The 24737-nt window shown below is 42.8% G+C and overlaps 1 long non-coding RNA gene across 2 annotated transcripts in view; it reads right to left on the bottom strand.

Annotated features, from left to right (window-relative positions):
- LOC101704607 (uncharacterized) overlaps positions 1 to 24737 on the bottom strand; it is a 349127-nt gene that overhangs the window by 191962 nt on the left and 132428 nt on the right. Inside the window, exon 4 of one of the 2 annotated variants that reach the window (XR_015444011.1) lies at positions 11030 to 11613. This is a non-coding gene — a long non-coding RNA (uncharacterized LOC101704607). Of the gene's footprint in view, positions 1 to 11029; positions 20352 to 24737 lie in introns of both variants that reach the window. The other variant, XR_015444012.1, reaches the window with a different exon arrangement.

The raw sequence follows: 24737 nt of genomic DNA, 5'->3' as shown, positions 1-24737 counted from the left end.
GAAAGGATCCCAGCCATATTGTGGTATGAGATAACACACTGGTGGTGTATTAAACCACTGACAATTTGTTACAGCAGCAATAAGGCACTAACCAGCCCTATCTCTTCCTAAAGTGTCTCAAGTGTCATATATGTGCTCAGTGTCTAGGTGGTCACCGGGCCCTCTGCCTGCTGCTACAAGCATTCAGGCATAGACTCTGCACATTCCTTAGCAGCAAGAGGGAGACCCGCATAGAGTGCTTGGCAGAGCGCTGAGCATGCACTTTCTCACCTCCCCAAACTTGGCTTTTTCAAAAGCAAATTACTTCAAACAAAAGTTTAAGTCCTTAGTCAGTTGAAGTTTAAAAACAAAGGTACCTTTGAGTTTTCTAAACACATACCAAAAGAAAAGGTTATTTTTTAACTTCCAAAAAAAGAGGAATTCTTTTGTTGTTCAAATGTAGCCAAGCAGAATTTAGCTAAAACTTTCCCCTGAGTGCTACTTCACTACAGAGTACAAGCACTGAAATTTTTTCATCTAAAAGGGTTTTTTTTCTTTCAAAGAACAGAAAAACATAGTTGGGAAAAAATGAATAAAGGAGCTAAATAAGAAAGTCCTTCAACCATTTAAGAGCCTAATATTAAGATATCTTCAGATGAATTGCTCATACCTTCTCATTAGATGTCATTTTTGGATCCAGATGATAATTTTAGTAGAAATCACTCAAACTTCCTTGAGGTAGAGCAGTCACTAAATCTTTAACCCATTTTAGAGATATATTATACTGTTCTCCTATTTTTAGTCCCCTGCATCTTTTTCAGTATAATGGGAGGGGATGTTTAATCTCCATGTGAACGCACCACATGTGTTATTTTCTAGTACCTATGTATAATTATCAGTATTATTTTAATAATCAATTTCAGTGTAATGGCAGGATTTGCTTCAGTTGCATTTAAATCATAATAAAGCTCAATAAAAAGAAAATGAGAAGGAAAGAGAAAATGTCATTCAGAGGATTAACAAAACACTCCAACAAAAGGGACCTTTTTAATTTTCATGAGGTGATGAAGTGATAGCCTTTTGAATAGACAATTAGGCTCATAAACCTGATACACCAAGGGCTTAATTCACAAACACACATCGCCACTAATACATTTGCAGAGGAACTGTATGCTTAACAGGATTAGAATACAGCAAATCATTCATTATTAATGGGAATCTACTTTGCCTAGGTCTTCATCCCTAGATAGACCAGTATTTAAATCAAATAATTTAGCACAATTTCAGGAGCTTAATTCTGTACATAGATTGCTTGTGGGTAGCTCTGTATTTCTTTGCATGGAACAGGGAATCTCTACTAGGGGCATCATTAACCTGCCTCAGCTCCTGTTACAGTTAGAATCTGGACTCTAGAAGCTCAGTGCCTCACTCTGTCTGCTTATAAAACAAGAGGAAGCCCTGGCTGGCCCACCCAATGGGGAGGCCTGCTTCTGCAAGAGGCTCCAAGCTCCACCATGTTCCCTGTTCACCATTTGTACTTTAGCTCTGGTCACTGATTTTGCAAATGCAGAGCATATGTATCCAGGGGTCTCAGAGAAAACCCAGCTAGATGAGAGGTGAAATTTACAAAGCTTGGCTTCAGTGGTGACTCAAGAGCATTGTCATCCCACAGAAAGGATGCCTTCTGAGAGAGCTGCCCCTCTTTGCCCATGCAGTGTGACTTGAGGGAAGGCAACCACCTCTGATTGGTGCTAAGATTGTAGTGACCAATGGTCCCAACTCAGCTGGGACTAAAGGGTTTCCCAAGGAACAGAGCTTTTGAGGGAGGGGAAGGAACATAAGCACTGTGATGCTATGAGAGTCAAATTCATAAAATAAGGATCACTTGAACAGTAGCCCTCTGATACTATGATAGCTAGCTTTCAGGCAGGACGAAGAGCGATGATGTAAGAATTCATCACACTACACACAATGGTGAATGGTCTAAAACACATGAATTGGGGAGGGGTGTTTGCTTGTTTGCTTGCCTGCTTGTTTGTTTGTTGTTTGTTTGTTTGTTTTTATAGTGCTGGGGATTGAATCCAGGACCTCAACACTCTGCTACTGAGTTACACCTCCAGCCTACAAATTATTTCTGGAATTTGTCTTTAGTATTTTCTCTGCACTTGACCATGGGTAACTGGCACCATGGAAAGGAAAACCACAGATAAGAAGGAACAACTGTACTGTCGATGGGAAATGGGTTGATGCCAAAATTGCACAGGGATATCTTCCAAAATAACTCCCCCACACACTCCTAGCCAGGAGACTTTCATTCAGCAAGCTTAGTGGTATGCCTGGCACATTAGTGGTGTTTTCAGATAAAGATCTCAAAGTCCCCCAGATGATACACAAACCCAGACACCCAACCCATTCTCGTGTCCTGGGCTAAGTAAAAACTCTGGCTGTGTTCCACAGCCCGGTCAGCCTCTGTGCCTCATAAATGTGACTGGTGGGGGCAGAGGTGTTCTACAGTCTTCAAATAAACCATATTAAAGGCAAAGTTTGGGGAAGAAAAACATCCTAGCTCTGTTGCACAACTTGGATAAACCCTTAAACTCCTGTGCATCCAAGCCCTCATTCACAGCATCGGACTCCTATCACCTACCCCAGGGACAGCACATGTGAGGGACTGAACGCACAGACTAAGTGTCAGTTCCCACACCCTATGCCTTGACACCCCACTCAACCTCAACCCAAATTCTGAACAAACATTATTCTGTAAAAGCAGTTGCTCCTGGGGCAGACACCATGGGAGGTTGCTCACTGAGTCCTGGCCTGTGTACAACTATTTTCATTTCACTTGGCACCTCAGTTACCAATTGGTTTAGCATAATAGTATCCTTCATTATCTTCCAGGCACCACCCCAGTGAGAGAGGCGGACAATGAGTGCCACTGAGAGATGAAATCAGGAACTCAAAAATCACATTGAGTGGTTGATTCTTCAATTCTTCTCATCAAAACAGGAATGCTTACTTTATAAAAAGATTAATGAAAAATTTCTAAATAGCAAGAGTCTGAATTATATCAAGCATTCGTTATGACAAACAGTATTAATATACAGCCAATCTCTGAAATCCAGAATTCTTAAAACTTGACAAGTCTCAGACAGGAAACTTTCTACTTTGTAGAAGAAAACAAGTTGCAACATCTGTCATTCCCTTTACTTTCTGCCTCCTCCAAAAGTACCTTGGCCTCTGCAGGTTCTCAGTCCTGACTTTTGAGGCCTTCTCTCCTTCTCCTCTTCATTCTTTCCTTAGGGATCTCCTCCATTGTCACTCTGACCTAGAGGCCCAGGTGCACCACAAAAGTTACAGTGTGCCTGTTATGGGTTGAACTGAGTCCCCCGCAAATGGGACTTTATTTGGAAATAGGGTTGCTGCAGATAAAATTGGTTAAAATGACTCATAATGGAGGACAGTGGGCTTCTAATCCAACAGGACTGGTGTTCTAATCTCGTAGGACCAGGAGAGACACAGAAACCCACTGAAGATAGAGGCAGACACTGAAGTGATGATGCTATGCCCTGGTTTCAGATTTCTAGATTCCAAACTAGAAGCATCTTAGGAAACTCGTACAGTCCCTGTTATGGTCTATATCTTAAATGTTATCCATAAGCTCTTGTGCTGAAGACCTGCCCCACTGCTGATAGTGCTATTGGGACTGAAACCTCTGAAACTGTGAGCCAAAACAAACGTTTCCTCCTTTAAGTGGTTATTCTCAGGTATTTTGTAACAGAGACAGAAAGCCGACTGACACAATGCCCTGGACGCTCATGTCCCCTCAGTCAGTGGGACCTCCTACACTGAGCTGCATGTAGCAGAAACCTGGCAATGTCATAAGGCCTCACACCTCCCATTCCTTCACCTGTATGTCTAGCAGGCCCAGACTCTCCCAACCCTGCCCCTCCACTTACAGCCACCTCCTCCCTGGGGACAGCTGTAGCCTCCTAGCTGGTTCCCATGTCTACTGTGGCCACTGTGGCCTGTCCTCTGCACCTCACCCAGACTGACTCTTCTGGTTCATCATCATCTACACTGCCCTTCAGTCCTGCCTTCACAGAGATATTCCTTTTGCCAGAAGCCTCTGCCTCCCCTTCTGGGCTAGGCCTCAGCCCGAAAGCCATTTCTTCCTCCAAGAAGAGAGAAGCAGCCCCTCTTTTCCTGTTAGAATCTCACCTCACACTCCACGTTTCTCCCTCACGGCGTTTGTCACAGCTCTGAGTCACATATTTATTGGTGTGGGGGTTATCTGCTGTTGCTGTTGCTTTTTTATGTCCTTCTCTCCTTCACTATAGGCCCCATCTGAGCAGGAACAATATCTATTTGTTCTCCTAGTGTTGGCAGAAAGTGGAACAATGCCTTGCTCCTAGGAGGTGCTCTATAAATATTTGTGGAATAGTCCAACCTAAAAGCCTCTCTTTGTAGCATGATGAAGTATAGGGATGTGTTTACTCTAAAATAAACACTATTAGCACCAACTCTAACTCTCCTCACACCAGGAGGGGTGAGGGGCTCAGGGAGCTGAGCCGCTGGGAACACCATGTCACAGACTGCTGCCCAGGGAGACCTGGTCATCTGAGTCCCAATTCTCTGATTTCCTATAGCTCCCAGGGTGCACCCAGCCATGGATTCCTGACTGAGGATGCTGCCTAATGCTCTTGATGCTCTGCAAACTCCCATACACATAAGATGATCTTCCTGAGACCCACAACTGCCCAGCGAAGGAGGCCATGTGGGCATCACTGTGCCCACTCCACAGACAGGGAGGGAGGGGCAGGGTTCCCACCACTCACAAGGCTGGGCTTGGTATCTCCCTACTGGAGAGGTCCCTTCACACAACACAAGCCAGTGCTGCTTTTGAAGTGTGACTTTGGGATAAAGCAACACATGACACAAGCAGGGGACTGATCCCATCATGCAGGATTAACACTTGGGTTCAATCACAGCATTTCTGCGGTCATGTGATCAATTTTAACAGTGTCATCAGAGGCAAGTGACAGTTTTACACAACCCTCAGAATAAAAGAGGAATGTTGGCTTAAGTGTTTCCTGTCTACCCATCATCTAGGCAATTTTCGGTTATCTGCTGAAAATTAGATAAAACACTTGATCTTTTTTTTCATCAAATCTGTAGCAATAAAAGAAATTTTCACTTTATCAAACTGGTAAGCAAGAACATTCTAAAAAAAAAATCAGGATTCCACCCCCAAATTGAAGTTACTTCTGCGATACTGATGATACTTGACATTTTCCAGGCAGCAGAGCCAAACAAAAGCAAAGCAAAAGCAAAAATGGGCTCATTTGCAAGGTATGTGCAACTGTCCAGTCTCCTAAAGCCACAAAAAGGATTTTGTGTGTGTGTGGTACTGGGGATTGAACCAGGGCCTTCACAGTGAGCTACATCCTCAGCCTTTCTTCTGTTTTATTTTAAGAAAGGGTCTTGTGAAATCATTATGTTTCCCAGGCTGGGCATGAACTTGTGATTCTCCTGCTCAGCCTCCCAGAGTTCTAGGATCACAGGCATGTGCCACCTCACTTGGCTGATAAAAAGGAATCAAGCTGCAGTCAAGAAGTGATCAGAGTTGGGGACAGAAAGACACCTAGGTACTGGCCTCAGCATGTGGGATGGGTTGACTCCCTGATACACAGACACCATAGTCAGCCGCCATGCCCCGCTTTCCTGCTGATGCCAGGCCTGGGCACCTCTGGACAGGTCTTCTGGCTCATAAAACATTGACATCACTCAATCCCTCTCTCCCTTTCACTGCCTTAGCTCTGGGCACCACTATATCCTTCCTGGACTGTCACTGTGGCCCCTGCTGAGCCACCAGCTCTTCATCCCTCCCTAAGTCAGGTGTCTCTTCAAATATAACCGAGATTTCCAGGTGGAATCATAGGTGAGGCACCTGAACGTGCAGAGGATTTTAAGTTGTTGAAGGAAAAAAAGAATCTTCCAGTACTGTCCAAACTGCAAGCTCAGGGCCATCCTGACTCTCCCCATTAGAGCAAGTGACATCCATTTCAGTGATGTCATGTGTCTGTGAAGCTGGGTTTCCCAGACTTGGGTATATAAGTACTTTCTTAAATATCCAAAAGCACTGAAGAGAAGAACTCAAACAGCTGCTTGTACATCAGTGTTCACAGCAGCGTGATTCACAGTAGCCCAATGGTAGAAGCAACTGAAACGTCCATTGACAGATGAATAGATACACACAATGTGGTATGTCCACACAATGGAGTATTATTCTGCCATAAAGAGGTATGAAGTGCTAATACATACTGCAACATGCCTGAACTTGAAAACATCTCAAGTGAAAAAGAAAAGCCATGTACAAAGAGACAAATATGTCATCCTGTTTACATTAAGTACTTGGAGCAGACAAATTCTTAGGCACAGAAAGTAGAATGGCACTGCCATGGGCAGGGAGAGAGTAGGTAGCTCACAAAGATCAAGACAAAAGAGCAAATTGTGACAATGGTGTTCAATATGCTTCCAAAGTTTGAGAAGTAATTCAGTGCACAACTAACAATTGCGATTATTTAGTGATGCAATAAAAACATTTTTTACTTAATTTAGATACATTAGTTTTCAAAAGGCCACTTAGTTGTTTGAATTTAAGTACTTATTAAATTGTTTGAATATGACTAATCAAATTAGGTATTCTTTTGCCCCAAGGGCACCAAGAAAATTACTGACTCTAGAGTGCTATGAACCAAGATCTACCTATGAGGTTTATGTATCCAAAAAAAAAAAAATCAACCCTGAATTTTATCCACCTATCTTCGTCCCTGCCATGTACATTAATTACAGGGAACAGAGGGACATGCTAAATGACACCACCAGGCTACAATCAGCAAATCTAAACTCTGAGGAGCAATACAGGACAAAGAAACCCTGTTTAACAAATGTGTTACAGAGAAATAAATAGAGAGAGAGATGACTTCAGAGACATACAGCCAATATGGACCTTATTAGATCCTGATTCAATCAAAGTGAAAAAAATTATAAGAACATCAGGAAAAAATTTAAGAACTCAGTACATGTTTGTTCTTTAGGAATTCTTATTTTTTTGATATGATATTGTGGTTCTGTTTTATTTACCAAGGTCTTCTCCTTTAGAAACAAGTATTAAAATGTTTAAAGAAGTGACAATATCAGAGACTTCCTTCAAAATATAGATATCCCCACTTATAATGGTTAAATTTATAATTGTGCAACTTTGCAATAACACAACAGTGTACCTGTACAATCTTTGTTTTTCATCTTCAGTACAGTTTTCAATAAATTACATGAGATATTCAACACTTTATTGTAAAATAGCTTTTTGTGGGGGATTTTGCCCAAATGTAGGTAATGTAAGTGTTCTGAACACATTTAGGACAGATTCAGTCAACTTATATTTGCTAGGTTAGGTGTACTGAATGCATTTTTGACTCATGATATTTTGAACCACAATAAGTTTATCAAGAAGTAACCCCATCATAAATCAAGGAATTTTTTAGCTTTCCTATTGCTGGACACAGTACCCAACACTCACGATTTAAAAGGGAAAAAAGGATTAATTTAGCTTATGGTTTGAGAGAATTCAGTCCATAGTCAGCTGGCTCCAAGGCAAGAACATCATGGCAGAAGGATAGGGTAGAGCAAAGCAGTTTAGCATATGGAGAGTGGGAAGCAGAGCAGGGGAACAATCCTAGAGCAGAGCGAATAAGGGACCAGAAATGGACCCCGAGGCCATGCCTCTGTGACCCATCCAAAAACACCTACAAGTGTGCTCTACCAATCCCCTTGGGGTGGATCCCAAAGCAAATCAACTGAAACTCTACTTTCTCACAAAAAGCGTCTCTAATTTAAGTGAAGGAAGGAAGAGTGAGAGAAGAGATAAAGTTGGCTATGAATTAGTATCAAAATTGGATGATGGATGCATGCAGGTTCAATTTATTCTTCACTCTGCCTGTTTGTGTGGCCCCTCCCCTCTTCTAACTCCTTGAATGGCTCCTCTGTTCTCAGAGTAAAGTACAATAGAGCACAAGGTGCCCCTCTTTTGGCCTTCTTCTCTCCTACTCCCTGCCTGCCGCAATGATATTGCACTATGGGCTCCTCTCCATACCATTTCCTCATATCTCACAGCCCTCTGTCCTGCTCTTACAGTCCTCTCCCTCCTTGTCATCTGAAACACTCTCCCATTATGCCCTCCTAGCACAGTCCCAGTGTCCCCATTCCTGGATTGGGAGCTTTTCTCAATGATTTCATAATGACCTATTTTCAGACAATGCTGTAAATTGTACTTTAATTACCCACTAACTCATTGGACCTGGTGTCTGACACAGCAGACATGCAATACACATTTGTCAAATTATAAATGGTTGAACAAACAACTGAATAAACAGTATTGTTGCCATTATTATTAACAGTTCTCTCCAGTGACAGTTTGCTGTCTACACAGACCCCCCAGAGAAATGGATGTTCCTTCCTGTGTGGGAGGGAGACCCTGAAGAAGCACCTGTAATAGTGAAAAGGCACATCTGATCTGGGTAAACTACTTCCAGGCATCAAAAGTTGAAGACACACAGAATCAGCCAACAGTACAGTTCCCAGAAAATTCAGACCCCAAAGGAAGCAGAGGGTTAGGGGCCTAGTCTGGTTCTGGGAATCTCGACTCTAGAGAAATCCAACCTTCACCTTCCTGGTACCTACTGAACCTTAGGACTTGCTCCTTCTGGGGTCACTGTTTCCTCGCTTGTCTCTTGAAAGCCTCTTTCTATCCTAACAACCACAAACAACCATAAAGTAAAACAGACTTGGAAGTAGCAGGCAGGTGGAACAGGCAAGTTGATGGGTGAGATGACAGTGACCCAGAGTCCTGGGGGTCAGGGAACCTGACAGAATGGGAAGTGCAGCCTTAAGAGAGGGTGGGACTCAGATGTGTTCTCTAGGAGGTGTCTGGCTGCTTGGGTTGGGTTTCCAACCCGTGAAGGAAGGTGACCCCTCCTCCACCGGCAGAGTGGCCTCTGTAGCCTCAGCCACTCCACTGAGACCCACTTTTCCACCTCACTCCCCTGCCTCACTCAGGTGGGTTCACCACAGAGCCAGCGAGTACAGAGTTCGGGCATCACTCCCAGCCAAGTTTGGAGAAAGACCAGACAGCATACAGTTAGTATGTGGCATTTCCTTGGAGCTCTCTCTTAGAGGAAAATAAAATCTCCCCAGAAGATAGGCAGCCAAGTCCTGGTGAGTCATGAGGCCATACTGGGTGACAGAACTATTCTGGACCCAACCTAGGTTTGGGGGAGGACACACGCCAGGTCCATGAGGAAGCACTGGCCCCTTGTGCAGTCTGGGTGAAGTCAGGCACACGTCTTCCTCCTTCTCTTCACCGCAAAGGCAGGCTGTGACCTACTGAGGCAGCCAGGTGGTGGGTCCAAGCAGAGGACTGAGGAGGAGACGAGACATACCTGAGTTCCGGTCCCACCAGCCTTTCTTTTCCCTAGAGGTTCTGACACTGGCACCAGGCTGCACAGCAGAATCGCTTGCACCCCACCCGACCAATTCCACCCAGTCTCTGAGGCCAGGGTCCAAGCATCTGCAATTCTGTCATTTGGGCTTCCCAGAAGATTCCTATGCACTCCACAGTTCTCCATCTTTAGCAGCATCAGACTCCCCCAAGGCTGGGTGAGACTCACATTGCTGTGTCCCACAACCAGCTTTCTGATTCAGGAGGTCTGGGGCAGGGCCAAGAATCTGCATTTCTAACAAGCTACCAGGCGACACTGCAAGCTGATTGAGAACCAGGCCTGCATCTCAAATCATCAGCCCTGGAGTTCCCCTTCCTCTCTTATCTGAAACAGAGAACAATGGCTGCCTCTATTCTGCTCCTGAAGGGATTAAAGGTGAGGTCCAAGAAGCACCTGGAGCAGAGTGCACAGGAAGCCAGCTTGCTCCCAACACGGCCGGAAGGGACTGCTGCTAGTTATGTCACTGTGGGTCACCGCGATGTCCAGGGATGACACTGCCGGTCAGCTTTCTCTCCCTTCTATTTCTTTGCCTTCCTGCCTATTTCTTTGGTGTAAAAGCACCCAAAAAAAAGTGTGCATTCATGTTTCCTGCTCAGATTCTAACTCTCTGGAGTTTTTTTTAATAGAATAATGCTTATCACAGGAAAAACATCTGTTCCACTTTCTTTAATCTCTAATTTATCTAATCGCCCCTTGTAAAATAGGTATATTGCTAATGACTGAATTTCTGCCAAGGGAAGGAAAATGCTTGTTTCAATTACTTATTCTTCTCATTGACTTCACCCTCTGAGGTACAATATCATACAACATAAATATAATGAATGGGCCACTTTTTTCTGGCATCTTCATCACTGGACACTAATAGAGCTACTTCCAGAATAGAAAGATGTCATTTTCCATGTCTCCATTTGAAATACCAGATACACATTTTTCAGAATAATTCTCTTCCTCAGATATGTCCTCCCTCACCATGCCCAAGGAGAACCCTCAGTGCACGATGACCACGCCGGAGAGTGGCCACCAGAGGGCGCCGCAGAGCAGTTCTACCTGACCCTTCCAAGGCCAGGGACTCCAGCCGCTTGGGCACACAAGCCCCGCCTTGGGGTGTTCAGGGTCTGGAAGGCTGTTTTTCAGAACCTGTAGAGACCGAGATGGTTCTTTTTTTGTTTTGTTTTTTTTAATTAAGTTAGTAAGCAAGTATCACTTGCTCCTATGTGTTTATAAAAGTAAGCAAAGGTGACATTATTGAAAAGAATGGGATTGGATCCAAAGGTGAAGTTTGAGGCTTGCAGTGCTAGGGCTGGGAATTTAGCTCAGTGGTTCTGCTGCCTGCCTCGCAAGCACAAGGTCCCAAGTTCACTCCCCAGTACCAAAAAAAAAAGAGCGAGAGAGATTTGCAGTGCTATGGGGGACGGGAGCCCCTCATTTTACAGATAAAGAAAGGAGAATCAGAGAGCTCACAGGGTCGCCATCTGGCCAGTGCTTCGACTCACTCTGTGCTTTTTCCTGGGATCCTCTCCAAGCCGGGTCCAAGCCAGAAGACCCAGCTCTACCAGACGTAGCAGTGAGCCCCGATTTCCGGAAAAAGAAACAAAACAAGACGATTGGCATTTCATACTCAAACCGTTTGCACCGTATCCTCCCATGTTTACAGCTTTATTCTGTTTTTTCATCTTTTATCGTAGTACAGTATACCCAAGGTAAAAGAACCCATTTTAAGGTACGCTTCTGTGGCAGTAAGTACATTCATATAGTTGTGCAGCCATCACCTCTATCCATCTCCAGAATTTGTTCATCATCCCAAACGAAAAGTCTGGCCCCGGCAGACTCTAAACCCCGGTCTTCCCCTCCAGCCACCCAGGCCCAGGTCCTCTGTTCTACTTTCCGTCTCTGGTTCCCTACTGTGGGAGCCTCGGCTAAGTGGAATCACAGTGTTTGCCCTTTCGTGTTTGACCTCTTTGCTTCCCCAGCTGTCTTCTGGGTCCGTCCCTGCTGCAGTGGGCACCTGAACGTCACTCCTTCAGGGCTCAATAAGACTCCAGCACTTTCATTCCCATAGCTGGTACCTGGGAGAAAACTGAAAGGCAGAAGGGAGAGGAGACTCTGGTCACTCTCAGTTGTGAATCTGAGCCTCAGGTTCATTTCCCACATCGGCCCCACGTTGGGGCTGCTGCTGAGCTGAGTTAGCCAGGAGCGTGAAGCTACCCTGGGAGGGGAGAGCACTCTGTCCCCAAACCAAGCAGCCACCATTGGTTTGGTCCAGTGAGCCTCATCTGGACACCTTCTGTGTGCCACCCTGACAGATGCTCCGAGAATCACCAAGATGAGAGGATCCAGCCCTCCTCGAGCTAATATCTAAAAAGTACTTGTTCGCTTCTATCTGTGACTGGTTGGGCTTATGTTTAGGAGTACGGAGCAATTTTGAATATAGTGTATTTTGAAAGAAATTGAGAAATGTTCCTGGATAGCATTCAAGTGGAAAAACATAGTACCTCAATTTGTACTAATAAAGTCTGCCCGAGCATTTTCAAACTTCACTTATAATTGCAGAGGCATCTGACGTCTCATAAGACTTGGACTCTTGCGCTAGAAACTTTAGGTCTTAAAGGGTTATCAGCTGGGGACAGAGGGCCAGTGCTAAGATTCCAAATCTAAAGGTGTTCTAAGTCACGGGGAGTTTTCTGAAACCATATTTACTCTAGAAATATGCAGAAAAACCAAAAAGAGCCTAGATCCATCCTGGTTCATACTCTAAATACTGGATATTCTTTAATTCTAATAATAAACAGAAAATGAAGAAACAGTCAGAGAAGGTTGGCTGGTTCTAAGAGGAAGAAAGTCCCTCGCAGTGATCCAGCAATCCTTTGCAGTTTCTGCTGCTCACTGTCCCTGACACTATTTGCCAATTTTCTGATAGGAAGGAAAATGCCTAGGGTATTCATGAGGGGCCAAGGTCTGGGGGGCCTACAGGAGAGGCGCCGTCTGACCTTCACACCCAACTGCCTTGACTCCCCACCCAATGTGTCACCGAGGAAAAGGAGGCGTATTCTGCAGTTTGTGATGAAGCAGGGACACTCATACCAATAAATGAGAACTATAAAGAGGAGTGCTTTTCTTTCTACGAATAACCAGCAACAAAAATAGGAAAAAGTTGTTACCCATGAACATTTTCCTTTAATATCTACATACTTTAAGAATAAGATGAAAACACAGAGGCTATTTCTAGTAGGAAAGTTACTCTCGGAGTAATTTTAAGTCATATTCCAAAGGAAATTGGAAATTTATTTTCTTACAAACAGTACAGTAATGTTGTGCCCAACTATACTTGATGTGTTATAACCACACAAATGGTTCTCAGGTATCTCAACCTGAACACATTAAAACCAAACCCATATTGATCACCAACATTAGTTAGTTTGCCTTTTAAAAACTTCTGAGATCATCTTTCTCCACCTGCACTCCCACCTCTTCAATCCAGGTGACCATTATAGTAGTGACCATAAGTAGTGAGATATTCCTTTTTCACTACTGACTCCTGAGCCTGCTCCAACTCAATATTATACTTTTCAAAACACAGCATATCGAGGTACTACCAGCTCTATACACACTTAAAATTTTTCAGGGGCCTATAGGAAGGGGACCTAACCCTGATTACTGTTGCCACCCACTCCCTTGCCTAGCTCTAACCTCCCATCCACCCTCTCCTCTGAGATCCGGCCAGTGGCTTGCTCTGACCAACGGAACATGGTCAAAGGTGGCACATGCCCAGGGAGTATCCCAGGGCTTGGTCATGGCTCTTTTGCCTTTACCACAGAAAAGGCATGATCCAGATTTGAGCTGCTTCTTCAATGTTGCACGAGCAGGTGTGTAGGCACACACACGCCTATAGCCCCAGCTCCTTGGGAGGCTGAGCCAGGAAGATCATAAGTTTGAGGCCAGCCTGGGCAACACAGTGAGACTCTGTCTCAAAATTTTAAAAGTAAATATTTTATAGTGCTAAGAAGATAGCTCCACAGTAGAGCACTTGCCTAGTATGCATGAAGTGCAGGTTCAATCCCCGGTACAACAACACAATGTAACATGAGTGAGAAATAAGCATTTCTGCCAGGAAGCCACTGAGATTTTTTTTCCCATGTTTTTTACACAGTATTGCCTACTGAATGCCAACTAACAAATGGCTCCTCGTTACTCTTAAACTAAAATCCAAAATCTATAACCTAGTGTGAAAGCCCAACTTTCATTTCTTTAAATAAGTCTTGCTTCTTTGCACCAAGCTTGTGTGCATCTCTTCAACACCTACCCCTACACCTCCTGCAGAGTTACTGGCCACTTCCAACTTCAGTCTCAAAGTGCCTTCTTCTAAGAAAACGTTCCCTTACCCCCTAGGGATCCACCACATCCCTCTCATTTGCAGATGCATCAGATTTGTAATTTTATAGTTATTTTCTTGGATGTTTGATTGCTATCTCTACCTTTCCTTAAGGTGTTTATGAACATTTTAATTTCTTTGTTCATTTCACATCTATCCCTCTTCCAGCCTCCACACACTCTCAATGTTTCCAAAGAATACTTCCTTTCTGGGCTTGCTAATCACTGAATCCAAGAGCTAAAAAATCTCTGGTTCCTAATAGATCTTCAATACATTTCTGTGAATGAATGAATAACTCATAAAAGTTCAAACACTACAGCTTAAAAGTGAATATAAAATGTAAATATAACAATTATTAACAAGCATTCATTACTCACTTGAGTTTAATGACATGACTAAATGTTTATATTTAATTTAACAGCAGTAACCAGATTATCATAACCTGGATGTGTCTTCTCCCATATCAACCCATTCTTGCCTCCGATGAGCAGATCGATAACTAATACCTTCCACTGCATCACATGAGCTTGCAGCACTGGGTGTCAAATCCAAGCACACAACAGAATACCTGGAGTGCTTGTTAGGAGCACTGATTGCTGAGTCCCACCTAGAACTTCTGACTCAGTAGAGGAGGTGGATTCTAGCCAGTTTTAGGGGAGTCTACGGCTGCTAGGCTGAACACCTGTGGGAGCCATGCCTTGTTAGTTGCAAAGAGAAGCAACTTCTGTGTCCCAGGAACTTCATACTGGTTATGATGTTGACCCTTGAAATGATCAGAGGTGGGAATTTGCATGTTTTTGTTCCATATCCATCCATGCTCCACAGACCCCATAACAGCTGCTGCCTCTCCAAAAGATAGAATCTCTTCTCTGAAGTGTCCATCTTAAACATGCTGCATCCTCAACACGAGGCCAGAAACCCCAGAAAGCACAGGCCAATGTTTGTTTGGCTTTAAATATAAAATCAAGTTTGCTCAGCAAAACTAGGAAAGTGGAGGGGAAATTGAGACACTGAATTTCAGCTGAGTGAAGTTTAATTTCACCTGTGCTTCGGAAGAGATTAAGTACATGACCAGCCAGTAGAGGGCTGCCCCCACTGAGCCTGGGGAGCTCTACCCGCTGGGCCCCCTTTCCACCTATGCCCCAACCCCTACCAAAACCAGCTCAGGCTCAGGCTCACACACAACCACAACAGCATGAAGCAGGAAGGGACTGTATACAGGGCTCTATACCATAAGCTAAAGGACTACAATTTGAACTGGAATTTCAGGGTCACCAAGACCCCTTTCCTGGGAGTCTCAAGTAGAAAGCAAGACAGTGCATAAGAGGTCAGAGAGGCAAAGGCAGCAAAGGTGAAAGGGGCCAGTGCTCAGGGAGGGAATGACAAGAGGTCAGTCTGACAACGAGAGGCATAGCAGGGAGTGGACCAGGACACTGGCACATGGCCAGTGTCACGGAGACAGTGGAGCTGGCTTTCTGTTCCCTCATAGTCTCCTCAGGTTGTCGACCTGTCCTCCCTCCCTGGCAGCTGGGCATTTTTGTTTGTTAGTTTCATGGGCTAAGTCGTGTCCTCTAACCCATGGCTGCCAAACGCATATGTTGAAGTCATAAGCCCCAGTATCTCAGAATAGGACTGTACTTGGAGATAAGGTATTTAAAGAAGAAATTAGTTTAGATGAGGTCACAAGGGGCCCTCATCTAATATGACTGGTGTCCACACAGACGGAAAACCACACAAGGACACAGGGAGAAGGGAGGAGAAGGAAGGCATGGTATTCACAAGACAAGGTGGGTAGCCTCGGGAAAAACTAGCTCTGCTGATAGCTCAGTCTTGGACTGCCAGACTCTAGAAGCAGAAGTCTTTAACTCTATCAGGAATCATACTACAGTGACACATGCATACCCACACTTAGAACAGTGCATCTCACAGTCCTCACGATCGCTCAAGTTGGAAACAGCCTAGATGCCCATCAACAGATGAACCAGTGCAGAAAATGTGACATATATTGAAATATTATTCAGCCACAAAGAAGAACTAAATCATGTCATCTGCAAAATGGATAGAATCTGAGACCGTAAACTTAGATGAAGTAAGTCAGACACAGAGAGTTAAATATTGCATATTTCTCATATATGAAAAACCTAAAACATAAATAAATAAATAAAAGAGTAAAATAAAGGAGAAGTGGCAGGAAACAAAGAGACTTGCAGGAGATGGGGAAGTGGCGTGGGGGAGGGATGGAAGGAGACTTACAAGATGAAAAATGATCAAGCTATGCCATATGCGTTCACCAGTTCCCCAAAACGAATGCAACTATTGTGTATTACAAATATATACTAATAAACAAACAAGCAAAAAAGAATGATGAGACATGTCTGGTAAGTCCCCCAGTGTGTGGAACCTCATTCCACATCCTGGACAACCTACTGCCATTAGTGTTGAAGTTCTGCAGATATAAAAGGAGCCATTAGACAGGGGCCAGAGGCTGCGGGTAAGGCAGTGAGTCAACCCTGTCTGCTGAAGGACCTGGCCTAAAAGGGAGCATGTGGAGGCCTCAATGGAGCTTCCAAAACGAGAGGTGAATGGGAGTCATGTTTTCTGCAAAATCCTCCTGGATGATAAGAATGATGACAGGGACATCCAAGGACTGAAGAGCCTCTCTCCGGAGGGAGACACATACACACACCATCATGAAGACTGACACTGAGTGGTGACAAGGGAGGGGAACCCGATGCTACTGGGGCAATGGATAACACACCAGGCATCAATCAGGATGCTAGAGCAATCCAGTATTTACGGGCCAAGCACATAACAATACACAGGAAACCTCAGTGATGTTGATTGAAAACAATTCTTTTTCACAAATTTATTCTAATGGTGTTCGTTATAGAATTACAACATAATTTTTTTTATTTTTTAAATGCAACAATCTCTTAGTCAAACAAGCCAACACTTAAGCAATCAAAGGAGGGAAGAACTAAAAATAAGCTGCCTCCTGTTAGCACAGGCAGAGTTCCCTCGGATCCTCTTGCAAGGTCAGCCTCAGCTGTCACCTGCTTCCCTCCCCTGAGCTCCGGGCTCTCTGCCTGGCTCCCTGACTATAGGGTCATGTCTTCCCAGCCCAACCCTAACTGTGGGCCCTTGCTCTGGCTGTCCTGGGCATCCAGAGCCCTGCCTTCCTCCAATCCCCAGAGCTCATCCTCACAGCTAGGAAATGTGCAGAATAAGGGGACAAAGCAGAGGCTCTCCCAGGACCCCTTTGCGCAGGATTCACACGCGAGGAGGTAATGTGAAAATATGACATGCACTCCACTCATAAAAACCAAACCACCCCAGGAAAAAAGCAAGCCACAGAGCTACCTCATAGATCTCCATGCTATCATGTGTGAAGACTATGTCAGCAGCCAGCCTGCTGGCTGCTCTGCAAAAGAGCATCTAAGAAAAGCCGCCCAGGGCTGTCCAACAATTAGTCACTCTGAAAGTATGCTGAATTGGTCTCTGAGATGCTACATCTCCCCAGCTGCTTCTATTCCTTGCCCTGTCTCCTTTTACCCTTGATGTTCATGTATAAGCAGAAAAATATCTTTTCTTGAACCCCAAGCCCCACTGTTTCGTCTGAAGTCTGAAAGTCAGTATGACTGCACATTCCCTCCCCCTGCCACCCTGCCTCACCTCAGCACCTCTTGCAGTTTGGTCCATCCAGGGACACTCCGTACATGGAACAGGATATCCAGGCTCCCCAAGAAAAGGTAGGGACTTGGCAAGGTGATAGCTGGTTTCACCCTGACCAAAACCCATTTCCATCCCTGAAATGTACGTTTCTCACTTAATCCCAATTCTTCACACTTGTTTTAGGGTATGATTTAACAGGAAATGTGAAATATTTGCTTTGTGACACTTGAGTTTGGTCTGTACACCGATTCCACGGTGCTAATCCCCTCAGAGTGCTGTGGTTTAAGACTGGAGCTGGCAACAAGCGCCTCGCTCCCTAGGGAGCAACAGCCCCATCTGCATGAAACCTGCTGCGGGAGAGAAGAAGCGGGGTGCAGAGCAGGCGAGCAGCCGTGTCTAGCTGCCCCCCAAGGCCCTTGTGCTGCCCCACTCTCACCGACACACAGCATAGCACTGAGGCCCAAAAGCAGGAGACCTCGTGGCCGCTTTTCCTCCGAGAGGTGAAAAGCCGGGTATCATGCACTCTTTTCCCTGTCCTCTTGTTTTCTGAGTGGCAGCTCTGATGAAGAACAGAGGTGGGGTGTTAGCTCAGTTGTAGAGCCTTGCCCACCAGATCTCCGTTCAATGCCCAGCACCACCAAATAAAAATTTGTTTGATGCTCTGGAGTCCTGTATTAGGTTCAGATCCTGAACCTACCATTTTCTGTAACATCTTAGACAAATAATTCTAAAAGTTGAGGAGATTTAGTTTTCATTTTTATTAGTACATATTTGCAGTACATAGTGATCACATTTAGTTTTCTTTGGAAACTGAATGACAACTCCACTTATCCTACAGGATTTTAGAATAATTAAACAGGGTAATTTGTATAGAGTACCCAGGACAGTGATGGCAGATAAGAAATGACTGATCAATGGCAGTTGCTAAAAGAATCTCATTGTTATTTTTATAAAGGGATCTTATCAGCCATGAAATAAAGTAATGAGTCTTGTTGTGATTATTAAAAAGATTTTTAAAAATCAACTAACATGGCACTCTTTTTACAGGTAGAAAAACAAAATAATGAAAGTTTCATTCATTTATCCATAGCAAATCAATGTGAAAAATGAAATCCCAGTTTGATCATTTGCTACATACTGGCCCCAGCTGTGGCCTGTTGGTAATGCTTTGGAAGGGCTCCCAGGGAAAACCTCCACTTGTGCAGCAGCAGGAACAGCAGTGAGTCTTCTCATTAGTTCTGCTGATGTTTTATCTGGGGACACTGAGGCCAGACATGGTACTCCAGTGTAATGCTGACTTGTGACCCTTATTTGGATCTGTACCCCAATTTAATGGCATTACAAACCAAGGCAGACAGGGTAGGCATGTTACTGTTGGGACCAGAGATGTGGGTTCCACACATCTGTCTACACTGTGACAGGGGACTTCCTTCACGTGCTATAGAACATAGTGCACTGTGAATGAGGCTCCAAGGGTTGTGCAAAGAGAAGAGAAGTAACTTCACTCCTGCTTTCCCAAAAAACGTATGTGACAGACTAAAACCAGAATAGAAGAAAAATGAGTGAGTGATCCATGGGAGCAGGATGAGTCAAGGAAGTTTTATAAACAAGAAGAGCTAATATTTCATTCCTAAGCTATTGGTGATAGTCAACAGTGACCCAACTCCACATTGCAGACCTACATCCATCTGTGAGCTGATAGTACTTTGCCACATGGAGGGATGACAGTATGGGTGTGTCAACAAAGGTTGGAGAACTTCCTCTATGGGAAATAAAAGATTTATAGTGTTTCCCAATGAAGGCAATGCATGCAGAACTGGGAAGGGAGGAACATAATTAGGATCATGGCTGACAAGGACATTTAGACAATGGGGGAAAGGACAACAAATATAAGAGTTAAATAAACTAGAATTTAATAAAACTAAAACCTGAAGACAAATTAGCTAGGAAAACTGGGAGTCATCTCCAAGAATCCCTCCATATATCAGGGTATGAGTTTACTCAAGATCATCCAGCAAGTTAAATATGTCAAAACAACCAGGAATTTCTTAAATGCAGAGAGATGGAACCCAAGAAGCCAAGACATCAGCAAAGTCCCAGCCCAAAGCATAACCAACAGGCCGAGAAAAGGAACCTGAAGTGTTATTGTTGGTAGGAATGTAAACTAGTACAACCACTACAGAAATCAGAATTGAGACTCTTCAAATAACTAAAACTAAAAATTCCATTCAGCCCAGCTATGCCCCTTCTAGGTATTTTCACAAAACACCTAAAGGTATCACATTACAGTGATACATCCATAGCCAGCTTTATAGCAGCACAAGTCACAATAACTAAATCTTGGAAACAATATATATGTCCATCAGCAGATGACCAGATAAAGAAAATGTGGTATTTACACAAAATTCAGTACTACTTTGCCATAAAGAAAGATAAACTTGAGTCATTTGTAGGAAAATGAACACATCCTGTGTGATAGTTAACCATGTCAACTTGAGTAAGTAACACCCAATTAAACTGGCTCGCTGTGATTCTGGGTGTAGAAATCTCATCCCAGGGAGGACTGTCACCAGAATGTATAAAGAGAAATGAAGAAGAAAGGATTGCCTCTGTTTCTTTGGAGGAGCTGCAGTCTTCACCTTCACTTGGACGTTGTCTCCTGGCTTCCAGCACAGACTCTTCAGCCTCCATGCAGACTCTAGTCTCCTGATACGAACCGGATCCTCTGGATCTCCAGTGCACAGACCCTCTGCATCTTCCACACTGACTCCGCTCTATGGATGGTCATTGTAAGCCAATCTTGTAAATTGTGATATATTTGTATGTCTTGCATTAAATCTGTTTCTCTAGCAACCCCTGACTGATACACCTTGATACCATAACATTTAGTGAAATAAATCAGACACACAAGCATAAATATCAAGGAACTCAAAATGTAAATAAAGAACCAAATAAAAATAGGAAGTAGGACGATATATCTTTCTCAAACAGGAAAGGGATCAAGAGTGGAGAAGGGGGATTAAAAAAGCAGTTAAGATGTATTATGTACATGTACCCACAGGAATGTAAGCATTATGTACTATAAACATATATTAATAAAAAATGTTTTTCGTACATATGAACAAAGAGAAAAAAACTATGAAAAAGCCAACAAAGGTAAGATTTTCTGAGTTTAAGATTGGTGCTAACAAACCCAAATTCTTCATCTTTTCAATTGTCTCCTGTAAACATTAGTAACTTGGTCCCAGATTTTTGATGTCTCTTTCCTCTGTGATATAAATGTGTCAGACATGAATTCCCTACCCCATAGCACAATACAACTGACCTTTAAAATGAGTAACAGGCCACAGAAACTTCATTGAGGGCATTTTATTACTTAAACCTAAGAGCGCTACAGCTCAGAATTCAGAATACAGCTTCCCTTCCAAGATGATGGATTCCATAATCCCCAAAACTAAATATCAACCAAAAATGATAATATATGTTTGTTTAGAATGCCACTTTGGTGTAATATGAACAAAATATGAGAAATGCCTGTTCAAAAATATCAGAGAACCACAACTCTCCGAGTACTTGAAATACCAAGCTTCTTGGAGAGAAAGAAAGATACTAGCATCACTTTCCCCCTGAGTCATTTATAGCCAAAAGGAATAGCAGAGAGACTGGGAAGCTAGGGAGAGTTCAGGAGTCCCACAGAGCTGAGGAAGCAAAAATGGGCACTCAGGACTCAAAAAAGGAGGCTTCCAGGTGGGACCCCTAAAAGGTAACATAGGAGCATTCCTACTTTTCCATGTAGGAATACACGAAAATATATAAACCCTCATTATATTGCATACCTAAAATGTACCAATAAAATTAAATTTTTAAAAAATATATAAATCCTTCAAAGACCAAGGCTGAGCTTGAATCAGCTCAACCTTTAATTAAACTCTACACTTACTGCTTACCAAGAGTAAATTCTCTTGAAAGGAAGATAAAAATCATTCCAGTCTTAAATAATATTTGTAATTTCTATACATAATGAGTATAATATAATCAAAAATAAGTAGCCGAATTCAATCAATAATAAGACAAGAATGGGCCAAATAAAGGAACAAAAATAAACAGAATCAAGCCCACAAGAAATTGATATAATTGTACAACATAGATATATGATTGATATGTTCATGAAAATATGGACAATTTCACCTAAAATCTAGAATTGGTTAAAAAAAAAGGAACAGGGCCGGGGATTTAGCTCAGTGGTTCTGGCTCCTGCCTCGCAAGTACAAGGTCTCAAGTTCAATCCCCAGTACCAAAAAAAAAAAGAGAGGAACAAATGGAACCTAACAGAAAAATAATCAAATTTAGGAGTGAATACATTTAATAGCAGATTCAAATGATAAAAAGAAGATTTGGTTAAATAGAAAATAGTTAACAAGAAAATATCCAGACTGTAGGACAGAGACTCACAAATACAGAAAATACAAAACACAGTATATGAGACACAAGACAGAAAGAAAATGTCTAATGTTTGTCAATGGAGTCCCAGAAAGAGAAGAGTGAGATAATTAGGTGAAAGATAAATTAGTACCATGAAATCTTAGCCAAGCTAGTGCTACTCTCAGCAGAGTTTTCTTCCCTGTCTAGCATGGATTAGAGTGTGTTACAATTTGTTTTGTGACAGATTCAGAAGACAGATTCAGAAGTAAGGTAGCTGTCACTACTTTTACATTCAGAAGGTCATGGTAAGGAACAAGGTGCTCTTGCCACCCAAATACATTATCATTTACCTATTGACTGACTTTTTTGGCTTGGGGAATCAGCCAGCCCTTGTGATATTCCTAATATAAACTATGGACTTTGGGTACAATGTGTCAATATAGATTCATCAACTGTAATTAATTTACTATTCCACGCTGTTGCTATTCATGGAGGATATGCATGTATCAGGAACACATGGTATACGAGAACTCACTGCTCAGTTTTGCTGTGTACCTTAAGGTTGCTTTAAAAACCAAATTCTATTTTTCAAAATCAGCAGAAGAGAAAAGGAGGATATTACCACCAATGTAGCTACAGTAAGACTGACAACAGGCTTTTCAACAGAAAGAGTGGAATCCATCAGATAATAAAATGATGACCTCAAAGGACTGAAAGAGGGCCAAGGATTTAGCTCAGTGGTTCTGATGCCTGCCTTGCAAGCGCAAGGACCCGAGTTCAATCCCCGGTACCAGAGAAAAAAAAAAAAGGACTGAAAGAACATAACTGTTAAACTCTAGAATTAGATTCGAATTCTATACCTTGCAAACTATCCTTCAAAAAAAATGAGAGAAAGGTGCTTGGAGAGGAAGAGAGTTATAGAAAGCATGGCATCTGCACTAAAATGGAAGGGCTACATAACTTAAACACTTGTTACTTTCTAGAAACTATTCAAGAATTCAGATTGCAGAGCAACCAAATGTCCTAAAAGCCAAGGAGATATAGACCTTCAGGGAAAGACTAGATGTGAGCACTGGTTTGAATGAGGTAGATTTAAATGGACACTTGGAAGATGAACTCAGCTGGGGTAGCTACATTGGTGGTAAACTGCTGAAAGCAGGGTGTGCAGTACATATGTGTGAAACCTCTAGGAGTCAAATTGGGGGAATCTGTACTCTCTTCAGCCATTTTGTTCATGGATACTCCTGGAAGTTGACAGAAGTTGGAAAGAATCCCATAGAAGTGTTCTTTGAGAAGTAGACCTGATAAGGAAGAGCAGGTACAATGGGAGAGAACAAAACTCCACCCCCAGGCTTTGCCATCTACTTTCAGAAATAAAACCCTTAATCTCTTGAGGGAAGGGCAACAAACACTGTTGCTCCTCAGACACTAGTGAAAACACATTGAGCTGGTATGAGGAAACTGACAGAGGTGGGGGGGACACCCTAACCCTATGGGGAGGGCAGGATTATGTGCTGGGCCCAGAGCTATAGCCAGCCAAGGAGCAGGGCACTGAGAAAGCACCATTGTGTAATTCACAGCCAGTAATTCACGGCACTGTGTAATTCACATGCACCATTAAAAATGGTAAATGAAGTTATACAGGAAGATGAAATGTGATGCCCAATAGAATACTAGATCTATTCAAAGAAATGATGAATACTAGAAATGGAAAAAAGGAAGGGATGACAAATGATCTTATTTTTAATTGATCTAAAAGATAACTGTCTAAAGGAAAACAAGTAGCCATGTATTGTTTGCATGTAAAAAGAAAATATATGACAATAATAGTACAAAGGATGGAGAGAGGAAATGAGGATGAACCATTGTAAGATGCTTATACTACAAAGTAGTATAATACCACTTAGTGTAGACTCTTGCTAAATATGCCTATTTAAACCCTAGAGCAATCACTAAAATAAATTTTAAGAGGTACTAATAATGTTAATATAGGAGACCATGGAATTGGAATTTTTCAAATGCTTATACAGCACAAAAGAAGTCAGAAAGGGGGTTTTAATACAAAAACAGATGACAGGCCGGGGGTGTAACTCAGTGGTACAGTGCCTACCTGGCAAGCATGAGACCCTGAGTTTGATTCCTTGTACCAAAAACAAACAAAAAAACAGATGAAACAAAAAAAGAAAATGACTAACAACATGATAGATTTTAATCCAGCTATAGGACCGGACATATTAAACATGAAAGGTCTAACCATTCTAAGTAAAAGATAAAATTGATAAATTAGATAAATCAGCAAGGTGTATATACTGTGTACAAGAAACTTCCTTTAGATATAAAGACAAAGATAGGTACAAAGTAAAAGGATGAAAAAATATACCATGCAAACACTAACCAAGAGAAAGTTGGTGTAGCTGTGTCAACATCAGGCAAAGTAAACTTTAGAACAAGGGATATTATTCAGGATAAAGATTGTATAATGACCAAGGGGGCTAATTCTTTAAGAAGATAGGGGCTGGGGATTTAGCTCAGTGGTGCCACCGCCTGCCTCGCAAGTGCAAGGCCCTGAGTTCGATCCCCGGTACTGCAAAAAGAAAAAAGAAGATAAAACAACTCTGAAAAAGAAGAAGATAAAACAACTCTAAATAAAGCACCTTACAAGAGGACTTCAAATTACATGAAGCAAAAACCAATGGACCTGAAAGAATAGAGAAATCCACAATTATCATTGGAGACTT

Source organism: Heterocephalus glaber, unplaced genomic scaffold (assembly GCF_053883595.1).
Source record: "Heterocephalus glaber isolate CG9 unplaced genomic scaffold, H.glaber_assembly_v1.0 deba00001592, whole genome shotgun sequence".
Lineage (NCBI taxonomy): Eukaryota > Metazoa > Chordata > Mammalia > Rodentia > Bathyergidae > Heterocephalus > Heterocephalus glaber.
This window is presented reverse-complemented; position numbering and strand designations above follow the sequence as displayed.